The sequence below is a fragment of the Apus apus genome, chromosome 4 (assembly GCF_020740795.1).
Source record: "Apus apus isolate bApuApu2 chromosome 4, bApuApu2.pri.cur, whole genome shotgun sequence".
Lineage (NCBI taxonomy): Eukaryota > Metazoa > Chordata > Aves > Apodiformes > Apodidae > Apus > Apus apus.
In genome coordinates this window covers 19,570,548-19,584,724 of record NC_067285.1, presented here as the reverse complement: position 1 = coordinate 19,584,724, position 14,177 = coordinate 19,570,548, and the positions used below count along the sequence as shown (strand labels likewise).

At 43.0% G+C, this 14,177-nt stretch overlaps 1 protein-coding gene across 2 annotated transcripts in view; it reads right to left on the bottom strand.

Annotated features, from left to right (window-relative positions):
- MARCHF8 (membrane associated ring-CH-type finger 8) overlaps positions 1-7,323 on the bottom strand; it is an 85,703-nt gene extending 78,380 nt beyond the window's left edge. Inside the window, exon 1 of one of the 2 annotated variants that reach the window (XM_051619657.1) lies at positions 7,147-7,323. The gene's annotated coding sequence lies outside the window, so the exon portion shown is untranslated. Of the gene's footprint in view, positions 1-6,672; positions 7,124-7,146 lie in introns of those variants that run through there. The other variant, XM_051619658.1, reaches the window with a different exon arrangement.
- Positions 7,324-14,177: the final 6,854 nt, after the last annotated feature.

The following is a 14,177-nucleotide window of genomic DNA, read 5'->3' as shown; positions in this document are numbered from 1 at the left end:
TGGTTAATATTTCTGCAGCATTTGAGAGACTTAACTCTAGAGGTCTCAGTAAGAAGTTATCCTCCCGTCAGGTCTAACTCTAGGACAAAGACTACAAAATAGCTGAACATTGCTGTCACAAGAATCACAGAAACAAAACACGTCTCAAGCAAAGGAACTGCTAAAAGGCAATATAGAGAGTTTTCATGCCCAAAACCAATGACACACTGCATAAGAACACTGATGCATTTAGAAGGCTGAAATTTTATCTCATTTTTATTGGCTTTTGCTTTATTACGCCAAGAGCAAAGTTAAAAATCCCTTTCCATCTTTAATCAAACATGCTACTATTTTTTTTTTATAACTCCCAAGATTAAGCCAGCCTGACAACACTCCTGCAATTTTACAAGGGAACCTCTCCTCCCTCCACCCCCTTATGTTATCAAACACTTATTTTGTGAACAGTCTGCTATGCCATGCCGCGTTAATTTTGTGAAGAGGCTGCTGCACTGTGCCAGCTATAATTTAGTAACAATACTTAACTTTTTCCCCCTAGGGTCTCAGAAGGCCTTGCAATGGAAGAAGTTCATCCCATGCACAGAATGGTTAGCAGTATGGTGTCCTGCAGCTTGGTATCCTGTGGCTGCAGGCTTCATAAAGGCTACTCACCCACACAAACGATCTTGTGTCTAAAAAAGTTCTAGTTCCACAGGCTTCGGCACAGGGTAAGGCTGCAGCTCTAGGTTACGACATTGCAGTCTACATTCCCTTCTTCCTGCAATGTCTAATATTCCAGCAAATATTTCACATTTAGGCAACAGGTACAGAAGTTACTTGCAGTGTGATCACATAAGCCCACTTTCCCTTGGAAAGCAGACTAAAAAATACTTTTTAAAAATCCAAGAATCTTACAAAAAATATGATACAGATGAAAACTGAGATGCAGGAAACGAAGGTACACATAGGTGAAGTGGCTTAAACCAGAAAATAGAGGCCAGAAGCAGGCACAAGACTCAGATTTCCTGTTTCTCACAACAAGCCTTCAGCTGCAAGACAACTTCCTCTTCTTTTTAGAGCTAAACAGATTTTAATTTTATTTTCTGTTTGCAACAAGACAGCATTTAGTTCAGTATGCACTTACGCTGTTTAGTGTAAGAAACCCCTCTCATCTAGAGATCATTTGCAATGTCAAAGAGCAGCAGCTCCTTTGAAAGTCTTCAGTCTACTTGTTTTTTATACCTAATATGCATGCCCATATACACACACATTTTATAGAAGCATCTTCAGCATAAACGACTGGCCACAGATTGTGCTAGAGAAAAAACACTGATAACAACTCTCTTTTCTAGTCCTGGCACTTCCATTTCAGATTTGGCAAGCAAGCTCTAGACAACAACGACCCTGAAAGCTATGATAACAACAATCACATTTAAATGTACAGCACTTTGGATGCAGAACTACAAGGGAAACTCATTTTACTTACCAGAAAGGAAGGAAAAAGCAAAGCCTACAGTTAACTTCAGAAAGAGTCAGACTGTTCCCATGTATATTTTTCTCTCTGTCATCACCTATGGTAAACTATGACCTAGTGCTTTTCACGTTGCTCTGGTATTTCAGACTGCACCAGGCTTATTAAGAACAGAAAAGCCAGTGCCAACTTTCACTTTCTGTCGATTGTAGCAGAGTTCATCGTGCTGTTGCTGCAAGTCCCTCAAGAGTGGTTTGCTGTAGGAGGCCATGGGAAACAGCTGAGAAGAGGACAAAAACCACACTCAGCTAAGGCAAGAGGAGACATTTACAAGTATTTCTTTCTATAATGTGGCCCATGTTATGAAGACATGGCAAAGTCCTGTATTGCATCACTCCATGTATTTCAATCCATCAGTCTTCCCATAAATATAGCTATACATACACAGAGAAAATATAATACACAGACACACAGAAATATGCCACGTTTTTCCATTAGCCTTCCTCTTCTGACTGACACATTCATAGTTACAAGAGATTATTACAAGGACTGGTAGTGAATCACCCTCAATAGCAAGTCGTGCTTTTGCAACTAGAAATAGCGGGGTCAGAGAGGTTAATCCTCTGTCCTGGGGGACATGAGGAGCCAGTGACAGTGAAAGAAAATATAAATAGGCAAGGAAAGCACTTGGTCTTGCTACAGCCCCCTTTGGTTTTGGAGGAGGCTCTTCTACCAAAAGATGCCTTAAGACGTCATTATGAAATAAATTTAGAAAGGCAACCTTTTGAATGACCTGCAATAATTGGGAGAGGAGGAGTTCCCACTAATAATACCTGTGACATCACCTTCCTGCTCTCGGGAAGGTAAAGGCCATGTTCAGCCCTGCTGCCAAGAGAAGCACTTACTGGTAGCAAGATTTAATTCAGTACTTCCTCAATATTTAATTGGTGCTGTAGGGCAGGTTGTACACAGTGAGTCTGTTTCTTACTGTTCAGTTAATACTACTCAAATGATCCCCACTGGCAAAATTCAGTAAGTCAGTAACCTTCAATAATAGGAGTCACAGCAATAGAACCCCACTGCTGTCCCTGCACAAATTCTGGTATAACAAGGAAGTGGAACTTCAAACCAACTCTGGCAACATGAACAGAAGCACATCTCACTTCCTCAAGCTGCACTGATGGCACGGAGTTACTAGCATTAAGTCAGTCTGAGTGTAAAATTATTCTGGTCATCAGAATCAGCAGATCAGACCCAGGGGAAGCCTATCTGTTTATTAAGGAGTGTTGTCTTTTTTTCTACAGATATTCTTCCTTGCAGGCTCAATACACATAATAAAAAGGAATTGAAAGACTATTTTTAAAAATAAAGTCCATTTGAGAAGAAGGGTGGCATCAAGTATTTGTATGCTTTTTTAAAAATTGCAACTTTCTGTGCAATCTTGCACACATTTTTTTCTTTTATTTTTTTCTTCTTTTTTTGGTTTGCCACCTTACATCCTTCTATGTCTTTCCTTCTCCTTCATCTTACTCAACTGATCCTTTGATTCAAAGATAAATGTTTCTTCTCCTGTACCCAGGACAGGACAGAAGACGAGTTACCTGCTCAGGGATGAACAGCTGGCAATATTTTTGTTCCCTGCAATGACCCTCTTACTTCTTCATGACGTATAAACATAAGATTTTATTGAAGCTGTGAACTCTGGACAAACTTGCCTGTAGTGGTTTTCAGCCACCTGTTGAATGACATCTCTAAATCCAATGCCTGTTTTCCCAAGGAGGAAGTATGACACAGTTGTTCACGACAAGCCTGACCTGCAGATGGGACTGCTGACACGAATTGTGGCCTCCTGGTGCCTTTTGAAGGACACACAGAAACTTTAAGGGGCAGATATCAAGGCATACTTAACTGATACACAGAATTTACCTACCTCAAAATAAACAATATTTATATTCTAGATTGATTCTGGCCACATATTCTGCAAGGTTTATAACTCAAATCCTTAAACAAGTCTCCAGGAATAAGGTGCTCATCTACCAGTTGAACTGATTCCATCAAACTATGGAAAACTTCAGCCACAATTTCTAAGATATTTTAGTATTTTCCACCTATTAGATATATACCAGGCATCAAAATTCCCAACACTTTTGAGTTCAATCAACCACGATATTCCGCCAGGTCTCTGATTAAATTCAAGATGTGCTACCAAGCTCCACCACTTGCCTGCAAGTATCAAAGGTGAGCTCCAGAGAAACATCTATTTTAGAAGACAGAGAAGTTCAACAGTAATTTACATATATCTTTGACCTAAAATAGCCTAAACCTGATAACCAGCCAGGAACATAAAGGCCAGCCTTCTCCTAGGTCCCTGGGGAAAGAAATGCTCGCTGTTTGTGAACTCTTTGCTGTCTAGAGATGAGTTACGTTTAAGAACACAGCTCTTAAAATGTATCTTTAGTTGCAAAAAGACTGCTTCTAAGGGCTCTCTCCATTTATTTACCCCAGAATCATTAAACATAATATAATCTGTTGTTTTTTTAATGCTTCACATGAATGTTGTTAGATAACATGATAAAACACCCACAAAAATATTGTGGGAAGCAGTGAAAAACACTTTGTTTTAGAAATTATGAGTTCTTTGGACAAGTGGTGTTTTCAGTAAAAGCCAGACAACAGACCTAGTAAAACTGGACCTAAGTTAGTGAAGAAGGCTTCAATGACCCAGAGCTGTGAAACTTCACAATGATTAAAGCCCACCAAGAAGGCTTAATGCCAGCTCTGCTATGCCAAAGCAAACTGACACCAGATCTTTGCAGTAAATGCACAAGTTAGCAAAACAGAAGTCACTGTAAACCCTGCATGAGCTGTCTCGCTACAGAAATTAATACAATTAATTAGATGTGTGGTTTACACAGGTCACTCAGTCTCTGCAGCAGCTAGCACTAGATGCTCCAGAGAAAGAACTGGAGCAGGCAGTAACTGGATAGCTGGTTCCCCAGAAAGATTTCCCCTCTAATACCTTATGCCCAGAAGTGAAGATTTTTTCAGATTTGAAATTTTCAATTCTTTATAGCCTTCTACAGCTTTTCTGTTCACTATCTGTCCCACGTAGACACAGTTCAAGCACAATGGTGTCCAGGGCTCCTGCAAGCTCCTTCCTTCAAAGTTTGTTCATTTTTTAAAGTAGGTTACAGCCTCTTGCAGAATAATAATTAAACACTTCCATGGGATCAAGAGCTCCTCGTATTTTGGGGGGAGAAAGGGCAGGATAAGAGCAAACAAAAAAATATATATAAATGAAAAAAAGAGGACACTTTGATCCTGTTGTCATTTTTCCTAGCAAATGCCTATGCTCACTCTATTCCTCACCATTTCTGAAGCTGGGTATCAGTCAGTCATATGTGGGCTGACTGCTTCTGAGGTGTATGGCAGGAAAGACCCATAGCAGGAGACTCCTTTTTCTTCAGCAGCAGAATCAATACAGGACTTGTAAGAATAAACTAACACTCTTTCCTTGAGCAGCAGTACTACTGGAAACTGCCATACTCAAGCGGTGATGTACCTCCCCACTAATACCAGTGTCTGGAAGAGCAATAAGGAAGTCAGGCTGGCAGAGAAGAGACTTTGGTTGGAACATTGCCCAAAGTATGTGTGACAGCGTCAGCAGCTGGAAGATGTTTCACCCTTGAACATGAGAGCTGCTTGTCCAAAAGGTTGCACCTAAAATAACAGAAGTTTTGTTGTGTTTGGTTTTTTTTAAATCTCATCTTGAAAATACAGACAATTTGTTCAGCATGCTGAATTAATCTATCCTCATAACACTTCAGACTAGGCAAAAGCAACTAGGGAACAGGTAGATTTTCTAGCACTGGAATCATAACTGGACACCTCCACCAATTCTGGCCACACATTCATACACTGAGGCATGAAAAGGGCTGCAAGCTGTTCTTAAAACGTGACACCCTAAAACAGGAAATTGCTTCTTTTCAACTAGTTTACCTCCTTAAGCAAGACTGCTGACTAGGGCTAGCTGAAAGCCAAGTTAAAAATCCAAAATAACAACAAAAAGTTTCAACACCATAATAACAAATATTTGGTGAATTCTGATTTTTTTTAAGTCCACATCAGTCTGTAATCAAAGCCACACAAAGAGCCTGTTGTTCAGCCTTTGTTAGTCCTGTCAGTTTCAGCAACTGTAGCAGAATCAAATCCTGAGAAACGTCTCACTTTCTCCATGCGGCTACAGGGTTGTTTGGGGGAGTCTGACACCAAACAGTTTAGGCGACAGCTGAGAAGCTACCAACACTCCTCAGCAGGTGTTACCCTGCGTGCTGGGGCATACCCTTGAGCCAGGACACTCAACATTTCAAATAATCCTTATCCAGAGGCAGACTTAGCGGAACTCTGCATCAGTGTTGACAGGTTTCAAAGAAAACATCACAGGTTTGACAAATAGGTGCTTTTCAAATAAAACTTCTTTTCTCTGAAAAGTGTTGACTAAGGCTGTGCCTGAATCAACCACAGCCTCGTCTGACACTACTCCAGAACTAATTTCAGCAGCAGAAGTCCATAAAGAGTGCTGCTGCTATATCTGAAGTGCTACTGTCAGAGCAGCTCTTCTACCTCCATCTTCCAAGATCTCTCTCCACCTCCACTCAAGTTCTACCTAAATTGTCCCTTCTATGTTTATGCTACTGGGTTACTTCACAAACTTGCTAAGCTCCTAAGTATACCAGTCCTTTGTCAACTGCGGAACCTGAGCTGTGCCCTCTTGCACTGTAGTTTGAAACAAACTCATTTTCCGTTAGCACATTATAATTCTAGCTTTGCTTGCACTTCCAGCGTACTCAAAAAGAGGAAAAGTTAAAGCGTTACGGTTCAAAACAACTTGAGTATTGCTCTATCTGCCAGCTAGCTCCAGGAAGCATAAAGGAATTCTGTTTCTCAGTCTGCCATGAAACTTCATAATCTGTTCCGCACACGTTGTGACCAGCACATTTTGTGTACAGGTTTATCTCCGGCGTATCTTCGTTCCACATCGATAACTGAATGCAAACTCGGGTCCTCCTCCAAATCTGAGGGCCAGTGCAAACACAGCCCCTTCCCCACCCAGGGGACCCGCTCCCGGTTTCTCCTCAGTCGTGCTAACGCTCCCAGCGCCAACGCGCACACAGACGAGCTAAGGCTGAGCAGACAAAGACGACGGAGGTGGAAAAGCCTCTTACCGGTGAATTAGGTGCCGCTTCCTCAGCTCCGACAGAGGAACAGCCCTGAACTCTCTGACCGGAGCGTCCGCACCGGCCACCGAGAGCAGGCTCCGCCGCAGCCCGGCCCTGCGGAGGCCACCGCGCTCCCTCCTGCCCCGGCCAACACACCGCGCCACGGCGGCCAGTCCGGCGGGGCAGCCGCGGGCCGGGCCGGGCCGGGCCGCCCCCGCACAGCTGCCTGTTGCTCGCCGTCGGCACCGACCCGCTTCCAGAAGACGCCTCGCCTGCGGGCGGTCCCGGCGCCAGACCCGGAGGGGCGAGGACCGGTGCCCGTGGGGCAGCGGCCCCCGGGCCGGCTGAGGGGCACTGCGGCCCGGCCCCACTCCCCACGGCGCTGCCTCCGGCTTCCCCGCGCCAGGGGGGGCGGACTCCGCTCGGCCCCGCGGGGAAGCGGCGGCAGCTCCCCACGGCCAGGGCGGCGGCCGAGCCTACCTTGGTGCCCCGCACAGGGCCCGGGCCGGCGGCTCCTCCTCCGACTGCGGCGGCCGCGGCTGCTGCTGCCCATCCCCGGGGCCGGGAGGCGGCGGGCCCTGGCGCCCGCGGCTCGGAGGCTCCTGCGGGGCCGGTCACCCCGGCTCCCTCACCCGGCTGCTGTTTACCGCGGCTCTGGGCCGGCCGGGCTGCCTGTCAGCGCCCCGCCCCGGCCCGCCCCCGCCGCCATGGCCCGGAGGAGGACGGGGAAGCGAGGCAGCCTCGCCGGGCCGGGGACGCGGCTCCCCCGGCGAGGCAGGGCCCAGCCCCACGGCCTCCCGGTTCAGCGTGTCGCTGCGGGCGGCCCGAGGCCACGCTGCTGCAGCCCGGCCCTCGGGCACCGTCCGCAGGGACGGGCCGGCGGCTCTGAGGGCTTCTGGGCACCCGGCGGGGCGGCGAGGGGCAGGCAAGCCGGCGGTCCGCAGCTGTGCCGAGCTTTGCTCTCCCCCTGACCTCCCCCTGCCACAAACGGCGGTGCTAGTGTCACGTCCCGCGGGAAAACGGCTTGCTCTTCAGCAGAATTAGAAGAAAATAGCTAAATTAACTTAATAGGGTGCCATTTAACTTTTTAAAAACGTATGTGCGCGCTAAGCCTGCGGATGGCGTGTAGCCACCCTCAGGAGGTGCTTTGTACCGGTTATTGACATGCAGTGCATTGGTTTATCAGAAGATTGTGTAAACAAAAAGGTTGGAATCCAAAAAGTATGCTAGTGAAGTTTGCCTCGTAACTATATATAGCTGCCATACTCTGGGGCAATTTTACACTTTCATTTTCCAAGTAGCATAGTCATTTCTTCCCAAAGGGAAGTCTTCCTAGGAATCTCCTTACATATGCTGAAATGGATGAAATATACCACTGAGGTGAATTATACAGAGGAAAAAAAACAAAGTGAGACTTTAATGAGGAAATGCCAAAGGAGAGATTTCCTCTGTCCAGGCATGGTATCTATCCCACTTGGGAATAAGTGAAAAGAACAGGAAGACAGGCAGCCTTGCTGAACTGTTTCTATCAGGACAGCACAGACAAGAAAGCAGGTAATATTAAGAGAAAAACAAACAGAAGTCAAGGAAAGCTCCTGAGTTGACATGCAAGTTTATTCACCAAACCTAGTCAATTTTTAATCTTCAGAGTCCACACTTTTTCACATCAATAATTTACAGGACCCCAGGGAAGGTGGGAGAAGCACCACCCACAGAGTACACAGTGTGTCTTCCTGGGATGATGAGAGTGTGTCTACAACTATCGAGTCCAATGTAGACTGAAGTTAAAAACCAGATGCTTAGATTGTATCCCCTTACAAGAGAGCGTATGGTAACGTGCATGTGTGATGATAATCATGTCTTCTTGCTAGGCACTGTATTGTAATGCTGGCTAGTAAAGACAACCAGTTTCAATCCTCAACTGTACTGCTGGCTTACCTTTGAGGCCACAGAAATATCTCGGAGAGGCCATTTTCTTCCTTCATACTCAGTCCACTTTGTTGTGAGTTTTAAAAATTATTTTTCAGACTAGGATTGTATCCCACTGTGGGAACTGCATAGCTCACTACCCAGTACTGTGTGCCATGCTAGGAAAGGGGCCTGTAGACACAACTGAAACAGAAATTATAGGAAAATAGAGTCTCACTGCGAACAGCATTCTTAATTCTCAAGGGGAGCAAAGTGCCTTAATTCCTTTGAAGATCTAAGCCTTCCCTGTGTTTTGCAATTATTATTGCACACTCTCTACATTTCCTCAGAAAGCTTGTCTAGTATTTTAACACATACTATTGTTCTTGAGCTAAAAGTCTCAGCAACAACCTCCTGAACTCTGTGTATCTAGGACTAAAGCCTCAATGCTGAAGAGCAAGCACTACTCTGGAACATTGTCCCTGCATGCCTCACAGCCCTCAGTAGAAAATGCAAACCTAACCCTTTGAGAAAGCTGCAAATTTGGGGCCTGAAAACAAACTTAAAAAAATGGGGAACAAAGAATGAACTTAAGCCAAAGGCCATTAGTCAAATGGAAATCTTAAATTCTAGCCAGCACTGCTGTTCACAATCTGAGTAGGAGATAGAAGGCTTGAAAAAAATACAGGCACAGAACATCTCCATTTTGCTAATTGGATCCCTCTGGCTCAGTTAACAGAACACTGTATCTGGGGAATGTGTGCCTAGAAATTCATGTCATGCTTAGCTGTAGATACTGATGAGTCTGCGGAAAGGGCCACTCCGATGGCCTTTACAAAGATCTGCACACATGGCCTTTGTAACTACTTGCCATCAACAACGAATAGAACTTGGTGAAAGTCACAAAATGAGAAGTACCTCTGTGCCCAGGAGACTTCCATTCTCTCTAGAAGCAGCTTAAATCTAGTGTATGGTTATAAAGACTATGCTTTTCAGAAATACTTTTACTCCTTTTAGCAGGAAGACTGAAAAGTGCTGTGGGGCCAAAACCCCAAATAGTAAAAACTACTGTACAACTGTGCCCTCTTTTTTTTTTTTTCCCTTCTTTAGTTATGACAATAGATACAGTAGTTTTGTGGGAAAGCATAATAGATTTTCTTCCCAGATAATTACAAATCTTTTTATTCTGCAATATCAATATGAGCACCTGTATGCTTCCATAGCAACTCCACAATACTTCAGAGGATTATTTTAGAATTCCCCTGTGGTTTGAGTGTCCGAAGTTATTTAGATTTTCTGGGGAAAATCTGTTTCCCAAATACAAATTAAAACTACTGCTACCATATATTTAATGAGCTCCACTCCTGTGTTATTATCTTAAGAAACTGCAACACTTCCTTGCAGCATTTTATACAAAGCCATGCTCATTTTATCACTGTAACCAGAACAATCAGGAGACCCCTTGCAAAGAATATGGAGGTTTAAGTGCTCTCATGCACTCCAGTACATACATGCTTATTCATTTCACATGCTTGTATGTGAATTTGTGGCTATTAATTAAAAATGTAGAGAAATATCTATTAGACTGATTAACAACTACTAAAAGAAAAGACAGTAAGCCATTATGACTAGGAAGCTTTAAAACCAGACAAATGCATATGTGCTGTCACATGCACATGACATGCATCAGATAGGACACAAGTGCTCCTAAGGCCTTTGCTTTGCTAGGTCTTCTCCAAGTCTGCTTAATTCCTTCACTTCTTTCTACCTGCTTATCATGAGCTCTGTGTTCCCCCTCTGTTCACTCTCTTCTATGCATGCTACTAGCAGAGATATGGGGAATTTCTCCAAAAGTTCTCTGATGACCCCTAATTTATAGAAGGTGAGCCCAGTATTCACTCCTTCCTGCACTGTTGCTCTGCTGTTTTCTGCCTGTGCTAGGTGAATAAAATAGATTCTGGTAAGAAAAGGAGAAATAAAAGCATTAGAACCAATGTGAATTTAAGTAGAAAGATGGAAGGAAATACAAAAAAAGTTTATGTCCTTCCTGACTGTTCTTCATTCACACAAAACCAATTTCACATTGTGGAAGGAAATGGAAAGAAAACAATTTAACTCTGGAAGATCTGGAATTCCTTAAAACCTTGCAATCAATGTGCTTCACACAGCATTGTTTTTAAGCCTGCTCCATGGGACAGGTGGGAGCACTTTTAGCCATTCTCTCTTAGAACACCAAGTAAACTAGATGCATTTTTCTTGCTTATTTTAGGAGGAATATTATTTGCTGAGATTGTTAAAAAATACAGAAAGTTAAATGTTTTCCTGATTCCTTCAAGAACAGGAAAGAGGAAACTACCATTCATTTTCTTTGCCATCCCAGAACATCAATGTTATAACCAGGAATGTTCAGACATGTGATGACTGAAAGATGCTCACTGTCTGAAAACTGAGTTTTGCTACAGTAAATGGCAACAGCTTAAAACTGAATGAGAATTAGATGACGCATAAGAATTGTGCACCAGGCACCTGAATGATGCTGCATTGCTATACAAGCAGCATACAGTGTTAGAGCACTGTTTGTGAGTTGAAAGAAGGAATTAACTCCAGAAGTGAGGCTGTTCTCCAATATACATGAAACATATCCAAAAAGTCACTGCAAAATAAACCATTTTTCTTACTTAGATTATTTATCTTTGTGAGCTCCATCTTCAGTGACTTGCAAGCAGTGACCCAGCAGAATGCACTGTTTAAGTCTGTTTAAGGAAGCAGCTTTTACCAGAAAAACACTAGATTTCAAAGCTTCTATCACCTTTAAAGAAAACACCAGCAGATCTCCAAATAGGTTATCTGCAGACATCCTAAGAAATGTATTTCCAAAGTGCCTGAAATTTATTGAACTTTCCTCAGTCTCAGATGCAGGGTATAAATTCACACATACTTTTTAAGAAAACCTAGCTTTGAAAAAATCACTAGGGTGAGATCAGTGGCATTAGTCATTAAAATCTGACTTGCAGAAAAAAGCATTCCTGCCTGCAAACCAAATTGTAGTCTTTCTCCCAGCACAGTGATGTTAGACCCTTGTACTTTGTGAATTCAACAGACAATGACTGTAGCCAGCCCTACACCCAGCAAGTTTAATCAGGCATGGCACATGACAAACAGGCACAGGACCTATACACACCCAGCAGACTTCAGCAACTCTTCACAGTTATGTGAGGCTGCCTTTGAAGACTGACAAGATTGGATACAGCTTTGAACCTGTCTCAGAGCAGATAAACTTTGCAGTCATAAAGCCTGACCCAGGCCTCATAAATGCTATTGTCTGAGAAGTGTTAATAGGGACTTTCTCATTATTGAGCCTCACAAGTAGAGGAAGAGGTTGGCAAGTGCAACAAACTGACCTTTTAAGGTAATTTCTCTAGATAAAACTAGTTCTCTAGGCATGGGTGAACTGGCTCTAGGGAAATCCAATTAACATCAAAGTCTCACACTAAGGCTTATAGCACTGAAAGTCATATAGGATCCAGATAAAATAAAGTCTGTACCTTAGTCCCTTTGAATCCCAGTAAATTTAATGCTTATTCAGGGCAGGATATGGACCACTAGGAAAAAGCAAAGCTCAGTGACAAGTGATGCATCTCCAGAGGTCAGGTTTTACTGCAGCGGGGACTATAGCTCATCACTTTCTTTCTCTACTCTGGAAAAAGAGGCTAGATAGGACAATTTTGGTCAGTTTGGTTGAGCACTTGCTGGTGTACACTTCTCATATACTACTGAATTTATTTTTTCATATCCTTATCCTCTATCCACAAGAAAGCCATATTTTACAGTATGAAATTATGGGGACAGGTAATATTTTTACTGCATATATAGCATCCACCATAACTTCTCCGGCAGACACCTCTTCAATTCATAATTGCAGTGTCAGTGGAGAGGAGCAGAGGAGGACTCTCTGTTCTCCAATACATTAAGATTACCTAATAGTAATAATAAAAAACAGCATATAAAAGTTTTTTTCTATTCTTCTCAAAGTTTCTTGATAAACTTTTTAAATAGGAAAAGGGAAGGAATGTACCCTATTGCTGGCCTCCTCAGATCTGTTCAGAGTGAGCTGAATATGGGTCATGAAGAAACAGATAATCTCAGTTGTCCTTATCTATGGTTTTCTTTGTAACTCTCATGATCTGGACCAAACCAAAACTTTTGCCATTCTTAAATGCCTGCGCCGCCCCCTGGTGTTTTCTCTCTGCATCTTCACACGGAAAGCAAATGCCTCAACATGTTCGCTGCCACCAAGTTCGTATGTAAGGGAAAAGTTATGCACAAACTAGTGGGCCACACTTCTAGATACAGTTGTTTTGAAGACTGATACTTATAATAACTTCTGGAAAAAACCTAATTACTAGGCAAACCTCATTCCAGATACTGCAGAAAAAACAAAACCGCTTACTCTGAACCACTGCCAGCAGAAATTGTTTCAAATTAGCCAGACTACCAATAAACTGCACTGAAGACTTACAGTAAAGCTGGGAAAAAGCTGTCCTCCTCTTTTATGCCAGCTTCTGTAGATATGTTATTAAATTGCTGCTTAGGCAATTTTTTTTCCTATTTTTTTTCCTATTTTTTCTAAAGAACTGTCAATGGGAAAGGCATAACAATGACTTGACCTGATACTTTCCAAGAAATATGCGTTCAGTGGCTATAAAAGAATGTAAGGCAAAAAATTACATGCTTACATTAACAAGAAGCCCAAACATACTGGCTTATTCATGGACTCACTGATAAAAAAGATGAAGGAGACCAAGCCTGGTCACCAAAGAGCTAGAAATACAGTCCCCCAGCCACTGAATGTGTGTGTGGTAGGGAGAAGAAATGGCTGAAATATACAAAACCCAAGCTATAGATTCACATATTGGTAAGGTAAGATGTTGTAACATGGATTTCTCTTCAAGAGGAAAAATAAGGCAAGCATCCACCCTACTGTAAACAAAGCAATGGCAGAGGGCAAAGCCCAACCTTCTGAAATGCTCTGCCCCAGAGGGCTAGCTGATAAAGGCACCCACGCTTCATTCATTAGGAAGTAAAGACAGGCTAGGAATATTAAATAGGTTAAAATGAGCAACAGCCTAAGCATCACTAGAAATACATAGTTCTGCCCCCATTTTGTACATTTGGCTTATCCTAAACCTGCTCTCAGATGAGGGTCTCCACTGACATCTCGTGGCCTTTGTGTAGCATCCCCTGGTTGAAATGCAAACCTCCCTATCTTTTCAAGCAATCGCTCTATTCTGGCAAAAGCAGTAGAAAAGCATGATTAGTTAAAATGTTTTGCTTGCAAAACCTTTCCATTGTCTATTTGCTCAGTGTGTGTAAGAGAAAGGGAAGATAAGAACTAGTATAGTGAAAAGGAATGTTCCTTTACCTGTGCACAGATGTGCTTGCAACATTCAGTGGTACACATCAGTCACTTTAGAAACACCAAATATAAACCAGGAATTGAAAACAGCTAGAGAGAACAGGAGACTTCTACTGAGAAAGTGAATAATTACAGTTCTACATACTAAAGGTTGCCCAGGGAAGTTGTGGAAGCTCCATCCCTGGAT